General features: G+C 44.0%; 1 protein-coding gene across 1 annotated transcript in view; it reads right to left on the bottom strand.

Annotated features, from left to right (window-relative positions):
- Positions 1 to 23921, bottom strand: part of LOC124803357 (hemicentin-2) — a 155378-nt gene that overhangs the window by 97257 nt on the left and 34200 nt on the right. The gene's annotated exons all lie outside the window — the stretch shown is intronic.

Genomic DNA, 23921 nt, shown 5'->3' with positions numbered 1-23921 from the left:
TCCAAAAATCCTCTGATCTGGTATGGCTCTCTGGACTGCTATTCAAGCTACAAATCTAAGCCTCTCAGTTAATTAAACCCTCCTTATAGCATCCTTCTTTCACCACCGTTCTACGTATGTCACAATCAACGACACCTGCTTCCGCATATTCCACCCCATTGTGGATGCACCTCAAAGCTCTGTTCTGTCCCCCTCCTTTACATACTGTAGATGGTAGACATTCCCAAATCATTTCTCATCCCCCCTTCCACCTAAATCCTGGAATATGCTGACGGAACCGCCTACCTTGCTACCCGTCACATCTTCCAACATTCCAATGCCTCCCTCCAACGCCAATTGGATCCCCTGGTCGAATAAGTAAATCCATAGAAAAGCCAAGCCACCATGTTTCGTCGTAACACTCAGCGTTTCCGTCGCACACATTTCCGCGTCTCCACCTATAACGAACACGCCCCTCTAACACAAACCCCGACATCGACTAGAACTACTAATAGGCCACATTCGGGGTCTACAAACTTCTACCATAACTTCGCCTGTAAATCCCTTATCCACTCCATCCTAATATATGTCAATATCGCCTTGATCTCTGCCTTTCCTAAGTCCTACAAATCTCTTGAAATACTGGAATTATATACACTCTGACTCACCTTCTGTATGAACCTACCTTGCCCAACTAACATCACAATTCACTCACTTTCCAAATCTTCGTTTCTTCTTGGAGCACCTCCGGATGCCATTCTTATTTACGCGCGGCCATGTCGTCAGCGGTCACCATCTTGTAATGTTTATCACAAAACACTCCACATACTCTTGTTCACATAACTATCATATGTGCATGACTGGGTGGGAAAAATTTATTGAGACTGTAGGTCCCACCAGAAGAATGTAATCTAAGTATCACCATCATATCATAGCACCTTTCTGTCATCTGTGTATATATTTTAACTGCAATATAAAATCATCTGAAAAGTTTCAAAAATCGTAATAACCGTCTACTGAAGCACATTTTTAAAACAGCATTTATTTTAAAACTTCTGTCTAATATGTAAAACCTTTCGCAGAAGAGCGGTTTTATCTACCGAAATAACAGTAAAAAGACAACAATCTTCAGAATGCGACAATGTATAACACAAGAAGACATCAACACTTGACCTGCGACGATAACGCAGTATAGACGACCTCAGATGAACTGAAAGACATTTGACAACTAAGACAGGAAGTAATAAAACATATATTGAGGAAAATGTGTGCAGGTCAGAACTGTTTTTTATAACTTACATTTGCAACAGCCGATATGTACACTGAAAGTGCTGCGTACAAGCGAAAATGAGTACGTATTTCAGGCCAGTTTCGAGGGCTTGAGAAATTGAAGCGAAACGTTTCTGGAAAAACAAGTGTTGCCTTTATTCAGTTGCACATGAAATGTCCTAAACTGAAAATTAAAAATATAATATTCAGCTGAGGTTCGGCAGATTTTAACAAAATTAAATACCTGTACGTGCGTGAGTGCGTGTGTGTGTGTGTGTGTGTGTGTGTGTGTGTCTCCCCACTTTTCTACGTCGGTACTCCGGTATGGGAGTAGGATGTACAGGAACCAGTTGATTAAGCGGTGAGTGAACTCGGCTCTTTGCTCTGAGCAGCATCAGCTTGGAGAGAGAAGAGAAGGCAGGTGCAGGCAGGTGTCAGGTGCAAGCTAGTCTCTGCCGCCTGCCCCTCCCCCCTCCCTGCCTCTACACCACTCCACTACTCATCCCACTGCAATACAGTCAAAGCTGTCGCTGTGTCTTCTGCCCCCCCCCCCCCCCCACCACAGCGCCGACCATTACAACTTGTCGCCAGAAAACAGCCGAGCATCGTGCCGCCATCTTGGCGCAGTGCTTACCTGCACCTGGACACGTAGCCTAGAGGCGCCAATTACCTATCACGTGCACCACCTCCGTCCTCCAACCTAACGTACACTAACCCCCCCCCCCCCCCCGCCACATGTACGCCATCACCCCCCCCCCCCCTCTCACAATGCTGACGCTTCCCCGTCTTGTAGTCCGGAAGCATTCGATAGCTCATCCAAGGCATCGACCTCTACTCCTAGGAACTTGGCATCTGCCGCTGCGTTACGAAACAAGCAAGAAATGAGTTGATTTTGTGTTGCTTACATTTATGCTTTGCGAACTTCTTGTTGTAACATTTAAGTGCTTGTTGTACCTCCTCTGACAGATCAATTCTTTCGCACAGATTTGTCTTTGTAAATAGTTATTTCTAAACAAACACCCGCATGGTCGGAACATTTAGGTGTGTGGTACTCAGCATTGCCAGTATTTTCAAATTTCAGAAAAGTGTGGAATCATGTTTTTTTAATCTACGAAGCTCTTCAAAAGCAGTCAAAAAATGAAGCAGCGTTTTCGCTTTAAGGAACACAAAACTAACTTAGCCGTTCTCTTACAAAGTAGTCATAACACATTCATATGCCCAGTTACAGTAAAGGAGTCCCTTTTCTTAGCCCGTTTTGTGCTGTACGGTACCATCGCGCCAAGGAACTTCCCTAAAAAGGAACTTTGCATTTTCGATTTGATCCTGCTAAGGAAGCTATTTGTTCTTCCGAGTAATAAAGAGCCGTAATAAAGTGTCTGGCAGCTTCCTTGTTAAAAACTACCCTGTATTTTTACCCACAGTCTAATCATGTTAATTTTCAACAAAATAACGGTAAAAACAGAAGAATAATGCTTCCTCTCTCACGACGTTCTTCTGAAGTTAGTTGTGGCCGAGCGGTTCTAGGCGCTTCAGTCTGGAACCGCGCGACCGCTACGGCCGCAGGTTCGAATCCTGCCTCAGGCATGGATGTGTGTGACGTCATTAGGTTAGTTAGGTTTAAGTAGTTCTAAGCTCTAGGGGACTGATGACTTCAGATGTTAAGTCCCGTAGTTCTCAGAGCCATTTGAACCATTTATTTGAAGTAACGTAGTTGGCTACTACAGTAGCTTAGCTGATGCCGAGACTGACTTGGATTTATCAGATGGAGATATGAGGTATCTCTTTATTCGTTCTTGTTCCAGGCGTACTTTGAGGGCCTAGGAAGTTCGTAAGCCCTCTGAACATGCTGGCCAAGCCTTATTCATTCCCACTGAAGACGTGCATCTCGGTAGGGAATCTGTGCCGTTGTTTTGTTTGCAATGTCATTTCTCAAAGTCAGTACTCAGTACTAATCAAACTGATGGTTTGCAATACCTTATATCAAGTACTTGACCGCGGCAGACTATTGCCTCAAGAAAATGGTAAGTACAAAAGGAGGCGAGGAGTACTGCCATTGTAGAAGCAGTAAGAGCGGAATGCGTCGGCCAGCAGAGAGCAGTGGACTAGATACTGGATGTTACGTGAATAAGAAATCCATGTGGGACATTGCAACTCTTTTACATCAACCTGCCGGCCGAAGTGGCCGTGCGGTTAAAGGCGCTGCAGTCTGGAACCGCAAGACCGCTACGGTCGCAGGTTCGAATCCTGCCTCGGGCATGGATGTTTGTGATGTCCTTAGGTTAGTTAGGTTTAACTAGTTCTAAGTTCTAGGGGACTAATGACCTCAGCAGTTGAGTCCCATAGTGCTCAGAGCCATTTTTTTACATCAACCAAACTCGACTGCTTGTGATGCGATTCTTAAGTGGAAACACTAAGGTACAACAACAGCTAAACCGAGAGCAGGCACACCTAATTTACTGACGGACAGAGACAGTCGATCACTCTGGAGGCTTTTTTTGAAAAATCGGATGAAATCAGCGGAAGGAATCACTCATGAGTTCCAAATTGCTACCAATAATCCATCTAGCTCTACGACTGCGCCTAGGGAGATAAAAGGAATGGGGTACAATGACCCGGCAGCTCCACATCAGCCACAAATTTCTGTAGTCATTGCTGAAGGACGATTGAGATGACGTAATGAGCGAATGGACAATGGATGACTGGAAACGAGTGACTTGGAGTGATGACTCAAGCTACGTCCTGTGGAAATCAGATGGAAGTGTTTGGGTTTGGCGTATGGCTGGAGAAGGTTACCTGCCATTATGTGTAGTGCTAAATAGTGAAGTACGAGGGAGGCGGTGTTACGGTATGGTGGTGTTTTTCGTGGTTAGTGTGTGGTTCCCTTAATGCGCTTAAGAAAACGCTATATGCGGAGGGAGATGAGCACATGTTTAAGGGTTGTGTTCCGCGCATAGTAGAGGAACAGTTCGGAGACCTTGATTGTGGCAGCATGGCAAAGCATCCGGTCGTGAAGCAGCATTTGTGATGCAATGGTTTGTGGACATTTACTTTCCTGAAATGGACTGGCCTGCCCAGTATACTGATCTGAGCTCAATAGAACGCCTTTGTGATGAGTTGCTTCGCTCCAGACCTCATCGTCCAGCGTAACTACCTTCTCTACCTTTGTCTCTTGAGGAAGAACAGGCTGGCATTTCTCCACAGACATTCGGACACCCTCGCTGGAAGTACACCAGAGTTCAAGGAGAAGGTAAGCTTATATTAATACTCAATAATCGGTGTCGCCCGCTCCCGTAGTTTGGCTGTCAGAGTGTCTGGCTACTATGTGGAAGATCTGGTTTCCATTCCCAGTACTGCCATGGATTTTCCTTGGTGGGAGGTTTGGAATGGGGTGCACTCAGCCTCGCGATGCCATTTTAGGGGCTACTTGATCGCGTAGTAGCGGCTGCTTGGTCAAGGAAGCGTACAAGACCGGGGATAGAGGTGTTCTGACCCTACGCCCCTCCGTACCGCATCAAATGACGCCGCTGGCAGATAATATTATCTTGAATTCTTCCATTCGGTCCGTGTTTGCATAGAAAAACAGTAATATCAGAAACTGAGTCCACCTAAGAGCAAAACACCTTGTTATTCGTTTATTTCTTTATTATCCCAAACTAGTTTCGGCGACAAATATCATCATCATCAGTGGGTTTTTTAAATCTAAAACATGCAGAAAATTGCATGGTTGTACAAACACAGTAACACATTATTACATTTTTACAATTCGTCTTTTGAAATATAGTTTTCTATTGATACTTTCATTCTACCTTATTTATTGTATGTTACAGCATGTTTTAAGCAAGTATTAGCGCTGTTTGCAACATATTTTTTGTGCTGTTTTTTTTCTGTTGCTGTCTTTTTACTTAGCGAACATTATGTCATCTGCAACCATGTGAGCGGTGGTTAGTAAACAAATACTAAAGGTGAACTTCGTATGTCAGCAGTATATACTTGTATACTTGGGGCTGTGGTAGTGTTGTGGAAACCAGTTATTTGGTGTGTACTGAGCTGTTACGTAGCTATTCGTGTACTCACGTTCGTTGGATGGTATGTGGCTGCTTTTATACACAGAAAAACAAAACTTTTGCACTTTGTTTCTGATCCAGAATATTACGCCATCTTGCTGTTCGCGTGCGTCGCGAGAGGCGTATCGCAGGTGGCGAGAAAGGCTATGACACACTGTAGCGCGAATTACGACGACTTCTGTTCATTATTTATGTCTTTGTGTGTGATGGGGAAGTGGTACTTTTGCGTATGTGTGCTTTCTGTTCTGTGTCCTTGATGAGTTCTCTCAGAGCGGTAAAGAGTGTGTTGTTGCAGAGTGTTGTGTTTTCGTTTATTACATTTTTCCCTTCGACTATAGCCTTTTGTATGTAGTAATTTTCTTCTATTATTAGTTGTCGGTATAGATTGTTGGTGTTTCTCAGAATGCGTAGATCGTTTTCGATATTAGTGAAGTTACGGTTTTTCTTCATTAGATGTTCTGCAAAAGTTGAATGTGTGCTGTCACTTTTTAGAGCTCTCATGTTTTAGATTAAAAAACCCTACTGATGATGGTGATATTTGTCGCCGAAACTAGTTTGGGATAATAAAGAAATAACGAATAATAAGGCGTTTTGCACCAAGGCGGACTCAATTTCTGATATTACTGTTTTAGCCACTGGCAGAGGATGACACGGTTGCCGGTCGGTCTCGAATGGCCCTCACGGCCAGAACGATGGAACTCGATTGCTATTTAATTGGTGTCAGCATGCTCCTGATGAGATGGTATACATAAAGAGATAAATGCCCAGTTCGCTTCTATGCGAAGGGTTCCGACCTCTCGGGCGCAGGCGCAGCCACCCGGCACGGTGGATAGTGGTGGGGCGCGGTGGAGTGTGTAGTGTGATTGCTTGCGGCGCAGACCAGCCAGCGCCCACGTGTGGGCGCCACGACACGGCGCAGGCAGCGCCGGAGGAGCGGCCAGATTTAAAAAACCGGCGGCAGCCGCGTGGCTGTGGCTAAGGAGGAGAAAGAGAAAGAGGAGGAGGAGGAGAGGCGGTGTTGCCGCGTGGCCGCAGCCGCGCCAGCCGAGGTCAGCCGGCCGCCAGCCGCCTCCGGCTCTCTGCCTCTGCCGCCTCTGGCACCGATCACCAGCTGTCCGCAGTACACACCCTCACCAGGAGCGCCGTCACCACCCCACGGCGCACTGCTCCCTAAAGGCACGAGGCACCAACGTCTGTGCACTTAATGGACATTAATGTTTGTCAGAGACAAATTTACTGTTGAGCAGTTGGCAGTGGGCTTAAGAAATTAAAATGAACACACAAGCCATAGACCGCCAATGCGTGAACCTCAAAAGCAGCTTACTACAGAAGTCCCCACACCATGTCTAATCGTTCACAGTTGGTTCATAAGCTCCAATAGGATGGCAATGTGTGCTTATCTGCTGTTACACTGCTGGCCGTTAAAATTACTACACCAACAAGAAATACAGATGATAAACGGGTATTCATTGGACAAATATATTATACTAAAACTGACATGTGATTACATTTTCACGCAATTTGGGTGCATAGATCCTGAGAAATCAGACCCTGAACAACCACCTCTGGCCGTAATAACGGCCTTGATTCGCCTAGGCATTGAGTCAAACAGAGCTTGGATGGCGTGTAGAGGTACAGCTGCCCATGCAGCTTCAACACGAGACCACACAGTTCATCAAGAGTAGTGACGAGCCAGTTGCTCGGCCACCATTGATCAGACGTTTTCAGTTGGTGAGATGTGGAGAATGTGCTGGTCAGGGCAGCAGACGAACATTTTCTGTATCCAGAAAGGCCCGTACAGGACCTGCAACATGCGGTCGTGCATGATCCTGCTGAAATGTAGGGTTCCGCAGGGATCGAATGAAGGGTAGAGCCACGGGCCGTAACACATCTGAAATGTAACGTCCACTGTTCAAAGTGCCGTCAATGCGAACAAGAGGTGTAACCAATGGCACCTCGTACCATCGCGCCGGGTGATACGCCAGTATGGCGATGACGAATACACGCTTCCAATGTGCATTAACTGCGATGTCGCCAAACACGGATGCGACCATCATGATGCTGTAAACAGAACCTGGATTCATCCGAAAAAATTCGTGCACCCAGGTTCGTCGTTGAGTACACCATCGCAGGCGCTCCTGTTTGTGATGCAGCGCCAAGGGTAACCGCAGCCATAGTCCCCGAGCTGATAGTCCATGCTGCTGCAGACGTCGTCTTGCAGATGGTTCTTGTCTTGCAAGCGTCCCCATCTGTTGACTCAGGGATCGAGACGTGGCTGCACGATCCGTTACAGCCATGCGGATAAGATGGGTGTCATCTCGACTGTTAGTGATACGAGGCCGTTGGGATCAAGCACGGCGTTCCGTATTACCGTCCTGAACCCACCGATTCCATATTCTGCTAACAGTCATTGGATCTCGACCAACTCTAGCAGCAATGTTGCAATACGATAAACCGCAATCGCGATAGGCTACAATCCGACATTTATCAAAGTCGGAAACGTGATGGTACGCATTTCTCCTCCTTACACGAGGCATCACAACAACGTTTCACCAGGCAATGGCGGTCAACTGCTGTTTATGTATGAGAAATCGGTTGGAAACTTTTCTCATGTCAGCACGTTGTAGGTGTCGCCACCGGCGCCAACCTTGTGTGAATGCTCTGAAAAGCTAATCATTTGCATATCACAGCATCTACTTCCTGTCGGTTAAATTTCGCGTCTGTAGCACGTAATCTTTTTCGTGTAGCAATTTTAATGGCCAGTAGTGTATATTATTTCTTTTTTTTTCTCTTTTCGTCACGCCAATGTAGTACTGTTTGACTCAAGAGTACCAATTCAAGCCTCACCCGCACGGGATCGCGCATGCTACTTGATAAATTTGCTGAATTTTTTTACATGACATACGACTTTCTCGTACGTAATCGAGGTACAAGACAGAACCTGATATTCACATTTGTATGGGATCTTTTAATGTTAATTAATTTTATGAAGAATCCCTCTTAGTTTTCCTTTTTTTTTTTTTTTTAAGCGCCTGAAGATAGCATGTACATCCCAAAATCCGGTTCTTGTGTACGATTATATCCAAATGCAGATTTTGTCAAGTACAACTGGAGCGGATTTATTCATTATGAAAAATTTTAGAAACAGCTGTGGACATCCAGCAAAGAGTAGATTGTCCGTTCTTCGGTCGGGATCGGTAAGTTTGGTGGTGATCGAGAAGACTAGGCTATGTGTACGTAGGTTGTAGCACGTTATTTAGCGCCCCTTGCCGTGGTACGCTGTACTGTTATGCACCATATTTTCGGAAGTCATTCTTGTTATATTTACTCGTTTTAAGTTGAAAGGTTTAACTACTGCACTGAACATTTCGTTTATTTTACATTGGACAAAAGCATACTTCGATAAACAGGAGAGCTGCATTACTTGTGTCTACAAAGACTTTGCAGCAAAGTGCTGCCAAACTCTTGTGACCCCGCATCTCGTCGTCGTGCGGTTGCGTTCTCGCTTCCCACGCCCGGGTTCCCGGGTTCGATTCTCGGCGGGGTGAGGGATTTTCTCTGCCTCGTGATGGCTGGGTGTTGTATGATGTCCTTAGGTTAGTTAGGTTTAAATAGTTCTAAGTTCTAGGGGACTGATGACCATAGATGTTAAGTCCCATAGTGCTCAGAGCCAATTTGAACCTCTTGTGACAGACAAACATTTCTGCAAAATTCTGTAGTTGTTCTGAAGAGGAATAGTAAGTGTTCTACTTCCGAATTTAGTTTCTAAATCATGACTAACGTTTGCGCAGCGTCTAACTACAACCACAATGCAATAACATTACGATTATATCTTGTTTCAAGTGAGCACTGTTTAAAAATATTATCTGTTGTTGGTTTTCGTGTTTCATTCTCTGCATTCCTAGCAATCATAACAGCCAGGACGCTTGGGGCGCTAGGGTAAGAGTGTAAAATTTGTATAAAACATAATTAGAAATGAAAACTTAGACAGGTGAAAGATTGCGAGTCTCGACTGATTTCAGTAGCAAATGTTGTCCTAGTTAGGAAGAGGACGTGCTGAAAACTAATGCCCCCCCCCAATTTTTTATGTGGTTCAAAAATGGTTCAAATGGCTCTGAGCACTATGGGACTTAACAGCTGTGGTCATCAGTCCCCTAGAACTTAGAACTACTTAAACCTAACTAACCTAAGGACATCACACACATCCATGCCCGAGGCAGGATTCGAACCTGCGACCGTAGCAGTCGCACGGTTCCGGACTGCGCGCCTAGAACCGCGAGACCACCGCGGCCGGCCAATTTTTTTTTTTTTTTTAATGTGAAAACTCTTAAAGCTTTTTGAATAAAACGAACTTTATTAATATTCTACATCATTACTCTTCGTGTCTGCATATTTATTTCTCAACAAGTCACCCTGGCGACGAACATATTTTTCTCAACGAGACACCAGTTTGTTGACACCGCCACTCTATAGTGTTTGACTTTGTTGACGGAACCATAGACTCACCTCTGCTTGCACTGCTTCATCACTATCAAACTGAAGTCTTCGAAGGTCTTCTTTAAGTTTTGGAAACAGACGAAAATCGGATGCGGCCATGTCAGGAGTGCGTGGAGGACGACCGGTGACAGTCAACCCAAGGCGTCGGGCTGTTCCACATATCACAGCAGTCGTGTGTGGTTTGGTACTGTCGTGCTGAAGTGGAAGACGCTCCATATGTGGACAAACTCTTCGAATTCGTGCTTTCAGAAACTCGGTAACAGCACGTTCTTTCTCGAGCAACGACACAGTTACGTTACCCACTGCTATGTAGCGGCAAAGGGTGTAAAACGCATGAAATGTAATACATTCGGAGGCATTACTTTTCAGCACGCCTTCGTATAAATGTATTTGGAACGAAAGTTTTTCGATTGAGTCCCTAAGTAACTGCGCTCCAATTTCACGGTAGGTCTACCTTAACAAAGATTACAAAACATAATATTTTCATCCGACAACTTTTCAGTGACGGCCATGTTAGTTAAAACTGGTGGTATCACCAACATTCGACTCAGATCCACTGTGTGAAAAGTGTGAATGCTACCCTTCAGTTGTATTATTAACCTAAAATTGCAATATGTATTTTATATTTTCATTCTTGTCGTTCAGTTTAACAGATTTTTATGGAACCGAGAACAATTCAACAGGTCCAGTTTTTTCTACTTCCACTAAATGCATTTAAAGATCTCAGGAATTACCCTATATGGACATGAATTAATTATTCTTTTAATTTTAGCATCCTAATAAGAGTGATAGATTCAAGTGATAACAAGGCAACATTAAGCAACTTTTCTTAGAGAAATGTGTGTCTGTTATGCTAATTTTAACAGAAAACGGACATGATAACAACACAACAATACACAACACAAGCACTAGTTACACTCATCCATCCCCCCCCCCCCCCCCTCCATAGAGGTAAGTTGCATATTTGGAAATTGATAACACGTCGGGGGTCAAAGCGAAAAATCAAATGGTGCCCTCGACACAGAGAAAAAATCAGTTTGCCAAAAAGTTCAGTTTTTCATGATAAGTAGCATCGTCAAATGAAAGGGCAAGACTGTAAATCACATTTACAACAAATGCCGTCTTCAATATGATCCAGCTCACTGCCGATAATAACTGTTTAATTCGGTATAATTTTGATTTTTTTGACACGTATTATTTTGTTTTCTGGATCTATGTAATTTCAGGAAATCTTGTAATGTAGCCCTAGTTTTAGACATTTTTGAGATATATTCATGTATTTTGGCAGACCCTAGCAACGCACTGCTACGAATTTTACGCGAACGGCTAGTTCGTACAACGTACGACATTTCCATGTTTGAAAATACAACATTCAGTCTGCACTGCTTGCACTGGGCTACAGTACGTTACTTTCATAGTAAGCCATCGTTATAAACGAAATATGGCATCTCATTACCATAATATAGTGTAGTATGTATTACCTTTTTGCTCCACGAGTATAATATCTACAGTGAAATGCTCAAAATAGACTCACATCGCGTAAGTTGTGAGTCTTTCAATTACAAATAAAACCTGTTGTCAGTATGGAGACTATGGCACATCAGTTGTCCAATATAATCAAGTATTATGCACAGTCAGAAACATGCATACTGGAGAAATGCATTGACGAACATATACTAGATTCTTCATTTTACAGGTAACGTGCTGTTGTTAATTTTTTTGTTGTGCTTAACACTCTCTTAGAAATCTGTTCACACAGGCACACTCTGTCTGCAGTGTTTATAATTAAATAAATCACACATTTGGAAAATTAGTGCGTCTTAAACTCCTTACTGACATCATGATGCAGTTACCTTGTATATTCGCAACAGAAAACCTATGTTTAAGCAAGCACCAGCAGAGCTTTTACGTGGAATAATGAGTGTAATTATACACCGCAGCAACAGTTGCGCTGGTAAGCATCGCTCAACTGAAGATGAGAAACGCAACTGCGTCAATTTACCGACGAGGCACAAAGGGCCACCGGCCACAGCAGGTGGACAGAAGGTCGAAACGCCGTGGTCACGGGCAGCAAGTAAGACCTCGTCACGCGAATGTGTAACAATTACAGGAGGTCTAATGTACTACTCGTAAATGGATGGCATTCATTCCACGCACTGTTACTACAGACATTTCGGAAGTCGGAAGATATCCTCTAAACTGTGGCTGTTACACACACACACACACACACACACAAGCACACACACACACACACACACACACACACACAAATAACTAATAAATCAGAAGAGTTGCAAACTCAAAGCCTGTATCAGACATGACACATTACAAATGTTCTGCCTTTGCCAATCCATCATCCGACATACAACCACTCAATAGTCGAGTTTTGTCCTTGCAGACTGTTTGCGTTTTACGGTCAGCATAAGTTGTGGCAGAGGATATACAACATCCTGTAATCTCCCCCTTCCCCCCTCCAACCGTAATTTCCATTTGCGAAAAGCACATAATAAGTACGGCTCCGTACCATTCTGAAGTGAAAAAATAGACTTCAAAAATGTACGTTGCCACGTATCAAAATATTCAAGCTTATTACAAATGATTAACTGACATTTCCTGATACAGGCTATAATTTAACGTCTCTACCACGAATTTCCATCTTGCGTCCATCATCCGGTGCGATGTTTACATGTCCACTGTTCAAAACTGAACAGCTAATCTTCAAATATGAAAAATGATTTTCAGATTTATTATCTAACCGTACATACACATACTGCCATAGGAGATGATTAATCTGTGTATGTAACACAAATGCTAATAACTCTGACGTGATTGCAAACAGATTTGAATGATGAAGTGAATTTACGGAACTTCCTGACTGTAACGTAAATTTCGCCGATAAACCTCATTGTTATATCAGATAACACAGGCAGTAGTTCTTAGTTTCAGATTCAATAACAGAACCGAAACGAGAAATCGGAAAGCTGAATGTGAATTTATCCAAATGGAGGCGAGTATAGATCTTCTCGATACGCATCATATTTGAATAATTAAGCGTGAGAAAACATGGCTGATTACGACATTAATTGATTTACGGTGATTAAACATCTGACAAAGTCGCCACAATTCCATGTCCAACAGGGGTAACGAAGAGAAGCGCTGATCTCTGCTTGTTGCTGGAGCATCGGAATTCCACAGCCATCTACTTCTTCTAGCCAGATACTATTCACAAATCATACCACAAAAACACAAATTACGATGTGTGAGGAGCTATAGTTGAGTTATTGACGAAGAAGTAGTAACTTTCCTCACTACGTGACTAGCAGATCACGTTAATTAGGCCGAACTTTACGTAATTTTTACATAGCCAAGAGATGCTGATCAAATTCCTGTTTACACAACCAGTTTCACGAGTAATTTAGAAGAGATTTCACGGCGATATTAAAACTGTGGCGCCAAATTACGTAAAAATCATTCTGCCTTTCTACTTCTATGTTATTTTACGTCAGCTTTAATATTGGTACGTACGCTGTTATAAAGAATTAAAGACATTTAAAATACGTCTGAGTAGTTACAAGAAAGTGCATTTTTCTATCACCATGCGCGTTTCGTTTTATTCATATGAAACGTTAGGAGTAGTGGTATTTTGCATCCAGTTTCTGCTTACTTCAGGAAGTGTTGTCTGCTTTTGAGCTACAGGCTTCGTTTAGCTCTGCTATTTTTGCCCAGTCTCACTTCGGTTTGCAGCACTACACATCTCTTTACACCTTTTTGTGAAATACAATAAAGCACCAATGCTGTTTGTTTTCAACCTTCTGGCTAAAATTGTCTTTGTGCGAACGAACAGCAGTTGTGGTATATTGTATTGTCTTTAATCAAGAAATATGGAGTGGTACAAATGAATCACTGGGGAAAATACATCATTGCAAGTGTCTCACAACTGTGTAAGCAGACGACGCTTCCCAATGTAAGCGAAACACTGGACGCAGAATACCACTAATGTTGATGTAAAATCTTTTCCTCTCCATTGGCTGGCTGGTACTGTCACCGTTACGAATTATTTTAAAAAGAAAACAGATTTGGTTACATCCGTTTTGAGCATCCTCAGATTACGTAGTATTCCGCAAATAAGCGTTCGTCAAAAGCGTGCGATAAAGGGTGTCGACGTTAAACACACCAGCATCCGCAGAAGCAGAAATAGTACCACGCTTACAAATCTCCACAAATGCGACATCATCTGTAAACACAGCAGTGGTTACTTCGAAACAGCGAGGTCCTACTTCTGCGCTTCTACGTGTGTGGATGCTGGTGTTTAACGTTCTATGTCGCACTTTTTTTTGACGAATGCTTATTTGCAGAATACTACATAATCTTTTGATGCCCCAAAAGGGTGAAACGCGTAATTAAGTAATAATTATTTTGCAGCTACGACTTTTTTCTTTCTGAAAGGACTACTGCCGATATTTTATAGTAATAAAAGGCGTACAGCGACAAAAATGCGCAATTCCTTGTAGTTGAGTAAGGAGATTTACAACGAAACTATCGCAGGTAATCCATTGCAGTCGAAAATCAGAATCGGAAAAACGACGCCATTGGCTGCGTCATCACGTGGTACACACTTCTGCCACTGTGTATTTCCCTCCGTCCGCCTCCGAACACAACAATCGCACTCGGCGCCGTAGTTAACGGGAGCAACAGAATCGGTGGAATTGTAAGAAACGGAAACGCCTACAGCCGTCCTAATGATCTTATTTATTGTTTAGCTACCAGTTTCGGCACTTCTTTGCGCCATCTTCAGGCCTTAGTTGATGCTGAAGGGGTTATCGCGATCCGTATATACTCTGCATCAGTGGGCAACATAACTGATTTGCGCAGAGTATCTGTAACTGCGATGTCAGCACTCTAATCATCAACTGCCAACTCAGTGGCCACCGATGCAGCGTATATATGTATCATGATAGCCTCTTCAGCATAAACTACGGCCTGAAGATGGTGCATTGAAGCGCCGAAACTGGTAGCTACACAATACGTAAGATCGTAAGGACGGTTGTAGGCGTTTCATTTTCTTACAATAGTGAACGACAGTGGTCCACAAAGACTTCCAGTCAATAGGATAGACATGCAAAGAATCGACACATCGTGGGCCGCTAATTCCGTTTGTGACGTCTCCTTCCGTATACAAAAGCAGACGGTACGGTGAAATCAGTGCTGACTGCCAATGATGTGAGTGGGTTGGCAGCGAGTCAGTGCTGGTCGAATGCCTTAAGCCGTCGGCACACGGACCGTGCTGTCGAACGTCAACGCTGAGCGTGCCAAGTTCAACGTGCTGCTGAGCGCTCAGGAATGATGCGACTTGTGCGTACGGTACGTGGCCCCCAAGGTGGTATACGCGATCGCAACGCACTCCAGCGGCAGTTGAGGGATGTTTCTAGTTCGTAAAACACACTGTTTACTCAACGGGCGCGCGTAAAATTTCCACGTTAGCTTTATTAAAATGCACATTTCCTTCATCGTCCGAGAAAAGGAAAGTACCATGTCCAATCAATAAGGACACAGGCTTATAAAAGTTCCGTTACAAACAGTGCGGTACAAATTTGGAATACTCCTCCGCATAAGATAAACGTATTTCATCATTAGCACATTTTAGTAAAACCCCAAGGTCAGTCTTACTTGATCACTGTTCCTGCCCAGTAGCAAAATCTTCGCAACATGTGAATTACGAAGCGTAAAAGAAAAAGGAGCAAAATCTCTTTATACAAAAAGCGCAAGCTGTCCTGTAGATTAAGGCAATCGAACAAAGTCACCCCTCAAAGAAAGGTGAGCTTATATTTACATAACATCAAATATTATAACATATACTTATATTAAACTAATAATAAAGAATGAGAACCTAATAAAAACGCGAATGTTACGAAAAAAAAATTGGGAAGTGTCACGACGCGAACCACCGCCCCAATGTAAACTCAATAGTGGAAAGAGACTGTACTCATTACGCTGAACCAACAACTCGTTCACTATGCTTAGCCATATTGTGTAACCCGTTGCTAAAAACGTTAATCGTAGATAATTAAGTTACTAATTGAAATTAAATTATAATGGTACCAAGAACAATGCGTTTTGGGTGGATCTTCAGTGTGTCGCTGCCTTCAAATAGCATACTCTCATAATACCCGAGTTACAATAATTCTTTTGCCACGAATGTGATGTTTCTCATTATTTTATTGCAACGAATCACACAACTAACAACGGGTTTTCCAGTGATTCTCAATTTGCTGGTGCTCAGAAACGGCATATAAACATATAGGCTTGAAATGAATGCCAGTATGGCGCCTCACAACTCTCTACTGCAGGGAGACGGCGTGCGTGTGACGATGTGGCGTTGTCCCATCTCATTGGTCAACGCTCAGACGCACGCTCGGAATATCTGACATGCCAGATATTGCTCTGCACGTTCGGAAAGACCCCCGAACGTGCTATTCCACCGAGGCCCACGAGAAAGACAGGACGCGGCGCGTACGTCACAAGCTCAGCACAGCAGACAAAATGCGTTTATAAACCTGTTAACTCGCAGTTGGTCGTGTAAGTATTAAGGAGAATTACATCTTCCACTGGAATCTGCTATTATAAAGTCTTACTGATTAACAGTACTTCAGCAAAATTTAATATAAGATCAATACTCGATATAAATGGTATAACAGTTTGTTTATAGCATGCAGTCTCTCCTGCTTAACATTACTCATTACATGCTGGAAGTGGTGTCTTATGCAACTGATAATCATTTTAGCATGATTTGATTTTATTGTACGCGAGTACAGCTGTAACAAATTATAAGTAGGCCCATGAACTTCCCATCATTATAGGACTAATAACAGTAAAATTCCATAATAGCCGTTTTCAGTAGAAGATTCAGTTTTCGTTTGTACGGACATGCCTAGTTACGAGTTAACAGGTGTAGAAACGTAGTTTGTCTGCTGATTTGAGCGAGCGCAGGACTACCTTCGTGACGTACGCGCCGCGGCCTGTCTTTCTCGTAGGCCTCGTATTCCACGTTATGACGTCAGACACTCGGCACGCTCAACGCTCAACGTTCGGATGCACGGTCCGTGTGCCATCGGCTGTAGATCTGTCTCATTTCCCATGCCAAGAAATGCGAGATTGTACACACACCACTATAGGAACTTACTATGAAAGTGATAAGGATAATCCCACATTTTCACCACGGTGTTACCGAGTGTGTCGATGCACTAATAAACCGGAGCACTGCACAAGTGGAGAGCGACTCGTGGCGGGAACGCCGCCCCAGACTGAGCCTGAACTGATCCGTGGGTGTTAACGAATCCCATCTGCCCTGACAAGAAACCCGGAGGGGAGCACAAAGAAAGGCGGGGCATTAACATAGGGAACAGCTGCCCAGCCGAGCGGGCACCTGTGGAGTGCAGGGCGCAGCGATCGGCCCGCGCCGAGCCGCGGCGAGATGGCGCTGGCGGCGCTCGGCCGGTACCTCAGCAGAAGTGGGCTCCCTCGTGGCTCGGCTGTAGGTAGCATGGGTGCCGGGTGACGCGGGGCAGGTAGAGATAAGGGGGGGGGGGGCGAGCAGAAAGGTCAAGGAACGGCCGGCCGCCCCGCAGCTGCCGCTGGCACCGGCGTCTTGTCCGCAGCAATAAGCCGCTGCTGACAGCTCTATACCACACTCCCTGCATCCTCAACCAGCGGGGAACCAACTGGGCCCATTTCCTTCTCCGCATCCACATCCCTCTGGTTTCCATAAATTGTTGTTGTGGTCTTCAGTCCTGAGACTGGTTTGATGCATCTCTCCATGCTACTCTATCCTGTTGGCATATAAACTTGTACTACTGTAGTAGGCGTGGGCTTCGTGTCTATCTTGGCCACAATAATGCGTTCACTGTGCTGTTTGTAGTAGCTTACCCGCACTCCTATTTTCCTATTCATTATTAAAGCTACTCCTGCATTACCCCTATTTGATTTTGTGTTTATAACCCTGTAGTCACCTGACCAGAAGTCTTGTTCCTCCTGCCATCGAACTTCACTAATTCCCGCTATATCTAACTTTAACATATCCATTTCCCTTTTTAAATTTTCCATACCTACCTGCCCGATTAAGGGATCTGACATTCCACGCTCCGATCCGTAGAACGCCAGTTTTCTTTCTCCTGATAACGACGTCCTCTTGAGTGGTCCCCGCCCGGAGACCCGAATGGGGTACTATTTTACCTCCGGAATATTTTACCCAAGAGGACGCCATCATCATTTAATCATACAGTAAAGCTGCATGCCCTCGGGAAAAATTACGGCTGTAGTTTCCCCTTGCTTTCAGCCGTTCGCAGTACCAGCACAGCAAGGCCGTTTTGGTTAGTGTCACAAGGCCAGATCAATCATCCAGACTGTTGCCCCTGCAACTACTGAAAAGGCTGCTGCCCCTCTTCAGGAACCACGCGTTTGTCTGGCCTCTCAACAGATACCCCTCCGTTGTGGTTTCACCTACGGTACGGCTATCTGTATCGCTGAGGCACGCAAGCCTCCCCACCAACGGCAAGGTCCATGGTTCACGGGGGGGTTTCCATAAATAAGGTAGGAAGAAATCGCGGGGTGGTAGAGGGGAGGGTAAGGGAGCGGAGGTGACAAAAAATGGGTGTTGTCATAACCGTAATGGTCCACACGACTCTACCGCGTTTAAAACATGGCCGCTGCAATCCCTTTGGGGCATCTGTACTTACAAGGGAACCTCTCCATCGCACCCCCCTCAAATTTAGTTATAAGTTGACGCAGTGGATAGGCCTTGAAAAACTGAACAAAGATCAATCGAGAAAACAGGAAGAAGTTGTGTGGAACTATGAAAAAAATAAGCAAAATATACAAACTGAGTAGTCCATGCGTAAGATAGGCAACATCAAGGATACTGTGAGCTCAGGAGCGCCGTGGTCTCGTGGTTAGCGTGAGCAGCTGAGGAACGAGAGGTAGCCTGCATGGTAGCTCAGCGTTTTTGGTCAGAGGGTTTGCTTGAACAGTGGCATTCTTAAAACCTGGTGTCATGATGATTTTGTTCCAAGTCATAGAATATATTTGGAACGAGAGAGTCTTCCGCCGAAAGCTGTATTGTTCTGACAAAGCACCATCACATTCGGGAGTGGAGCAGCTCACCAGTGGGGACTTCAGAGTGAACTTCTTCCCTCGTATTGTGGCGACAAATATCATAAAAGACATCCTGCGTCAAACGTTAATACAAGTCTACTATCACAATCAGGTTCCACCTTTTCGTGTGTAGGCAGTCAACACGCAAATTTATTTTACTGTCCTTTACGTCCCATAAGGGGAAAGTGCACTTGTAGAGTTACTCTACGTCAACCAAACAGAGCCCTGGCATCGTCCTCTTTCTTGTCATAAGTGTGAATACGAGACATTTAGCAGAATGCATTGCAAACACTGTTTCTACACTCGGCGGGGCTTGCTCTGTAGCAAGACTGCCCGCTATTAGGTACCAGACTGGAAAAGCTTTTAGCTTCCACCACAACGTTTATGCCACGGGGCGACCTCTATTCCATGTTTGTTTAGAATTAACGTAGATTAAAAACAATGATAAGAAAAGACTCGTCTACTCATCTCTGATAAGCAAATGTTATCGACAGATAGTTGTTATCCTACATCTCCAAGGGAGAAGTAATGTTTTCCAGTAGCAGCTGTCTCGTATCTTGATCGTTAACTTCATTTCCTAAGTGGTAACGCGAGCGAGAAATCGATACAAACTGTCCGGTATGCATCAGTGGAGACGAGAAATTACCAGGTGTCGCACAATACAGCAAAACCCGCACCTGCCTCCGTGGAAACGAAAGGGGTAATGTGCTATCGACAGAAGCATTTAGCTTGCCGCGCCAGCACAGTCCATCAACTGGAGAACAAAGTTTGACGACTGTCGTGTAATTCTCGAGGCTGGACACGGAGTGAGCTACACGCATCACCGTGAACACTGAAGAGTAATCGTTATACTTAGTATCGCACTGTCAATTACGCAAGCCGAACAAGATACATACACGTACCCATACTCAGTGTTTACACGGTCTTTCTCTCTCTTTTTTTTCTTTTCTTTTTAATTGCCTTTCGGTTCGTGTCATGCAGCCAACCCAATAGTGGAAAGACAGTACGACAGTGTGTTAGAGATGACTCTCGTGTCAGTAACGACGATACGAACGTAAGGGCTATACAACACCCAGTCCCCGAGCGGAGAAAATCTCCGATCCGCCTGGAAAAGGGACCCGGCCCTTTCCGGTTAGCAATATGCAGTGTGCGATTTGCAGGGGGGGATGGGGGGGGGGGGGGGATTTCTCCCGCCCCCCCCCCCCCCCCTATGCATCAGACCATCCTCTCCTCTGGATTTAGTTTATGCATCCCAACCTGGGATGTTTATTTCCCACGCACTGGAGTAAAACTTTACATATAATTTAAATTTGTGGAGCCGAACAAAGTTTTTAATACAGTCTTACTATTAATAGGTTTGCTTATTAATTTTGAAAACGTGTTATGTAGTAGTTAAGCATTTCAAAACATTTAGAACTAAATCATTCTCATGTTGTCATTGTTGCTTTCGTTGAGATTCGAGGTGCTGGAACATCCACCATACAGTCCAGACCTGGCTCCAAGCGATTTTCACATGTTTGGACCCTTAACGGAAGCACTACAGGGAAGAAGATTTGAAAGTGATGAACACATCATTACTGCGGTGCAAAATTGGTTGCAGATGCAACCGAAAAAACGTATTTTGTGATGAAATAAAAAATTTAAAAAACTGGTAAAACGTCGGGAAAACTGCATTGAAGTCCAAGGAGGTTACGTAGAAAAATAACGCATGTTTCAGTTTTCTATCATCAGAATAAGTACAGCTTTTCACGAATGTGCCTTTACTTTTTGAATTCCCCTAATTCTAAATAAGCTTTACCTATAATTTACTTTTAAAGATATAACAAGGGATGGCTTTTCTGATAGTGCATACGCCTGAATAGTGAGTTTCGGCATTAACATTTATTTATAAATAACTGTTTAACCACGGGTAACACCACGGTCCAAACTAGTAACATATACAATTATACTAACCCCCTAAGACATCCCCCCCCCCCCACCCCCTGGTAAAAGCACAAATCGCCCACTGGCAATATGCCACGCTGAACTCATAGTTACAGAGGCGGACGTCTCTCTGTCTATCTCTCCCCCTCTCCTCACCCCCTTACCATCCTCCTTTCCCTCTCCCTCCCCCCCCCCCTCCTTTGTACGAGTAACGGTGGCTGTGACGCCTGCAGAGGTGATAGCGTTATGCTTGATCTTCTCAAAATGGTTCAAATGGCTCTGAGCACTATGGGACTCAACTGCTGTGGTCATCAGTCAACTAGAACTTAGAACTACTTAAACCTAACTAACGTAAGGACATCACACAACACCCAGCCATCACGAGGCAGAGAAAATCCCTGACCCCGCCGGGAATCGAACCCGGGAACCCGGGCGTGGGAAGCGAGAACGCTACCGCGCGACCACGAGATGCGGGCTTGATCTTCTCACTTAGTATCAAACGGCATGCCTGACATGCTCTCGGTAGGTGTGTTGCTACTCGCATTCCTCCTCCCCAGAGCAAAGATCAACTAACTTTGACTCAAAAATGGCTTTCACTTGGTATGGAACCCACACATCATTCTGTGTATGTGTTTGAAATAATCACACTCAGTATTCACCCTTGTGTTTTTAACCAGTACTGTGTTCGTTACTAACACGCACAGTGAACATGAGTTTATTTTCATGAGGTTTTATCCTATCCCTCACATACCGGTGGTGTATCTGCGAAAGTTCGACATGAGCCATAGAGGCTCACGTCACTTTTACTCCATTTATTGACTACTGCTATGTTTTCAGCACCTGTAACCACTTCAAGATGACCTAAGGTCGAAATTGCAGTTGTGGATATTGTAACGCGTATTATGTACATTACATGAACCATATGCTGATCCTTCAGTCTGGGCCGTATTACTTAAAAGTAATGCTTTCTCAAATAGAAGAGAAACAATGTTTAGATTCCGTGTTGTAATTATTTTCCAATCTAGTTTCCAAAGATTTTTTTGATTGCGTCTGACAGAAACCAAATAAATATCACCTCTGATTGTGAAACTACGGCTTTACAGTTCTTGGTTCGGACATCTCCAGGCCTCTTCATCAGTAAACCTCGTAGTAGCCCTAAGATGTATCTGCCAGGCGACTCGTGGAGTTCGGAAATGAACAGTGGACCTTGCCTTGATCTTTTGTGGACGCAAATGTCACTGAGCGCAGTTTACACAACGACATTGAACGCTACAGTATTATATTACTACAGCAAGTGACTTCCTCTCGTCTTTCTCCGACATATCAGTCGAGGTACAGAAGGATTTGTACAATTAGAACGATGTACACAAATCATGGCGAGAGGTGAAAGAAACGGTAAGTGCTAAAAAATTGCGGGACAATTCGAGGATCGAACCCAAGAGCTTTGCATTTGCTGTCTATAGTCTAGCTTAGTTAACCAAAGAGACATACTGTTCCAGTTGCATGACAGTAGCTGTGAAATGTCAGGACGTGATAGAATCTACACAGAAAAAAGCCTCTGACGAAAGGCATGGTATTTTTTACTCATTACAGGAACTATAGACTCCACGTTCTGAAGCTAAAGGAATTCATAACGTAGTAGGCAATATACAGGACGTCTCAGGAGAAATGGTCAATATTCACAGACATGACAGCAACGGTCATTCAAGCAAAAAAATTTTAATGACCTTGGGCACTAAAATGAATATCTAAGGGGGTACGAGTATGTTACCTTCGATGGACAAGGAAAGATATCTGTATAGTGTGAAAAGTGGCAACTGACTCTCAATAACGAAAAGTGTGAAGTCATCCTTACTTACAGGAATCCGCTAATCACACAGATCTAAAGGCTGTGAATTCAACTGAGTACATGGGGATTGCAGTTACGAATAAGCTACATTGGAACGATCACACAGATAACGTTATGAGAAAATCGAAATAAAAACTGCAATTACGAAATGCAGCAGGTCTACACAACACTTGTCCGTCTTCTTCTGGAATATTGTTGCGCCGTGTTGGATCCGCGTCAGACAGGATTGACGGAGGGCACAGAAGATGTTAAAAGAAGGCCAGCTCGTTTTGATTTATTGCGAAATAGGGGAGAGAGTGCCGCACATATGATACATTAATTGGGGTGGCAGTCATTAAAACAAAGATTTTTTCGTTACGGCAGGATTTCCTCATGAAATTTCAGTGGCGCCCACGTACGTGGGGCGAAGTAATCATCACAATAAAATCAGAGGAATCTGAGCTCGCACGGGAAGACTTGACTGTTCGTTTTTCCCGCGCGCTGTTCGAGAGTGGAACGGCAGAAAAATAGCTTGAAGTGGTTCGATGAATTCTCTGCCAAGCACTTAACTGTGAACTGCAGAGAATCATGTAGTTGTAGATGAGATGTAGATACTGTGAAATAAATCTCTTTTACTGCAAGCTCTTTGCTTTCCACATTTTGCGAGGGGACCAAAACAAGGAAAAAAATGTACCATAAGCATGGGCTCCAAAACGCATAGCTTAAGAGCCAAGAGCACTTTTTTATTTCAGCAGAAGAGGTATGTTTCACAGTAGCGAAGATGAACAAGTGCTCATAGGCCCTCAGATATGAATTTTAGGGCCCATGTTTACTAGACTTATTTGCTTCGAATGATCGTCCTTGTCATATCCCTGAATATTGACTATTGGTACTGGGCAAGGGAGGCACTGCCTACAGTCTCTATTCGCGTTCGCAACGTAAATGAGGATGAAAAATAACGGTAAGAGAACCTCCCATATTTCAAAAGGCAGTTACAAACAAGTAAAGAGAACATACTTTTATTTGTGAACTACAAAAACTATGCCATTTTACATTAGCTGATTTTTAAAAAAAATACGTCTGGTCAATGGCGTCCTCCGTTGTTGACACATTAACGAAACCTTTCCCGGAAGTTGGCCATAGTTCTTAGTGTCATTTCTAATAGAATGACCGCCACTTCTTGGGTAATTACCTCCTCACGTGCATTTGAACCT

This window comes from Schistocerca piceifrons, chromosome 6 (assembly GCF_021461385.2).
Source record: "Schistocerca piceifrons isolate TAMUIC-IGC-003096 chromosome 6, iqSchPice1.1, whole genome shotgun sequence".
Lineage (NCBI taxonomy): Eukaryota > Metazoa > Arthropoda > Insecta > Orthoptera > Acrididae > Schistocerca > Schistocerca piceifrons.
This window is presented reverse-complemented; position numbering and strand designations above follow the sequence as displayed.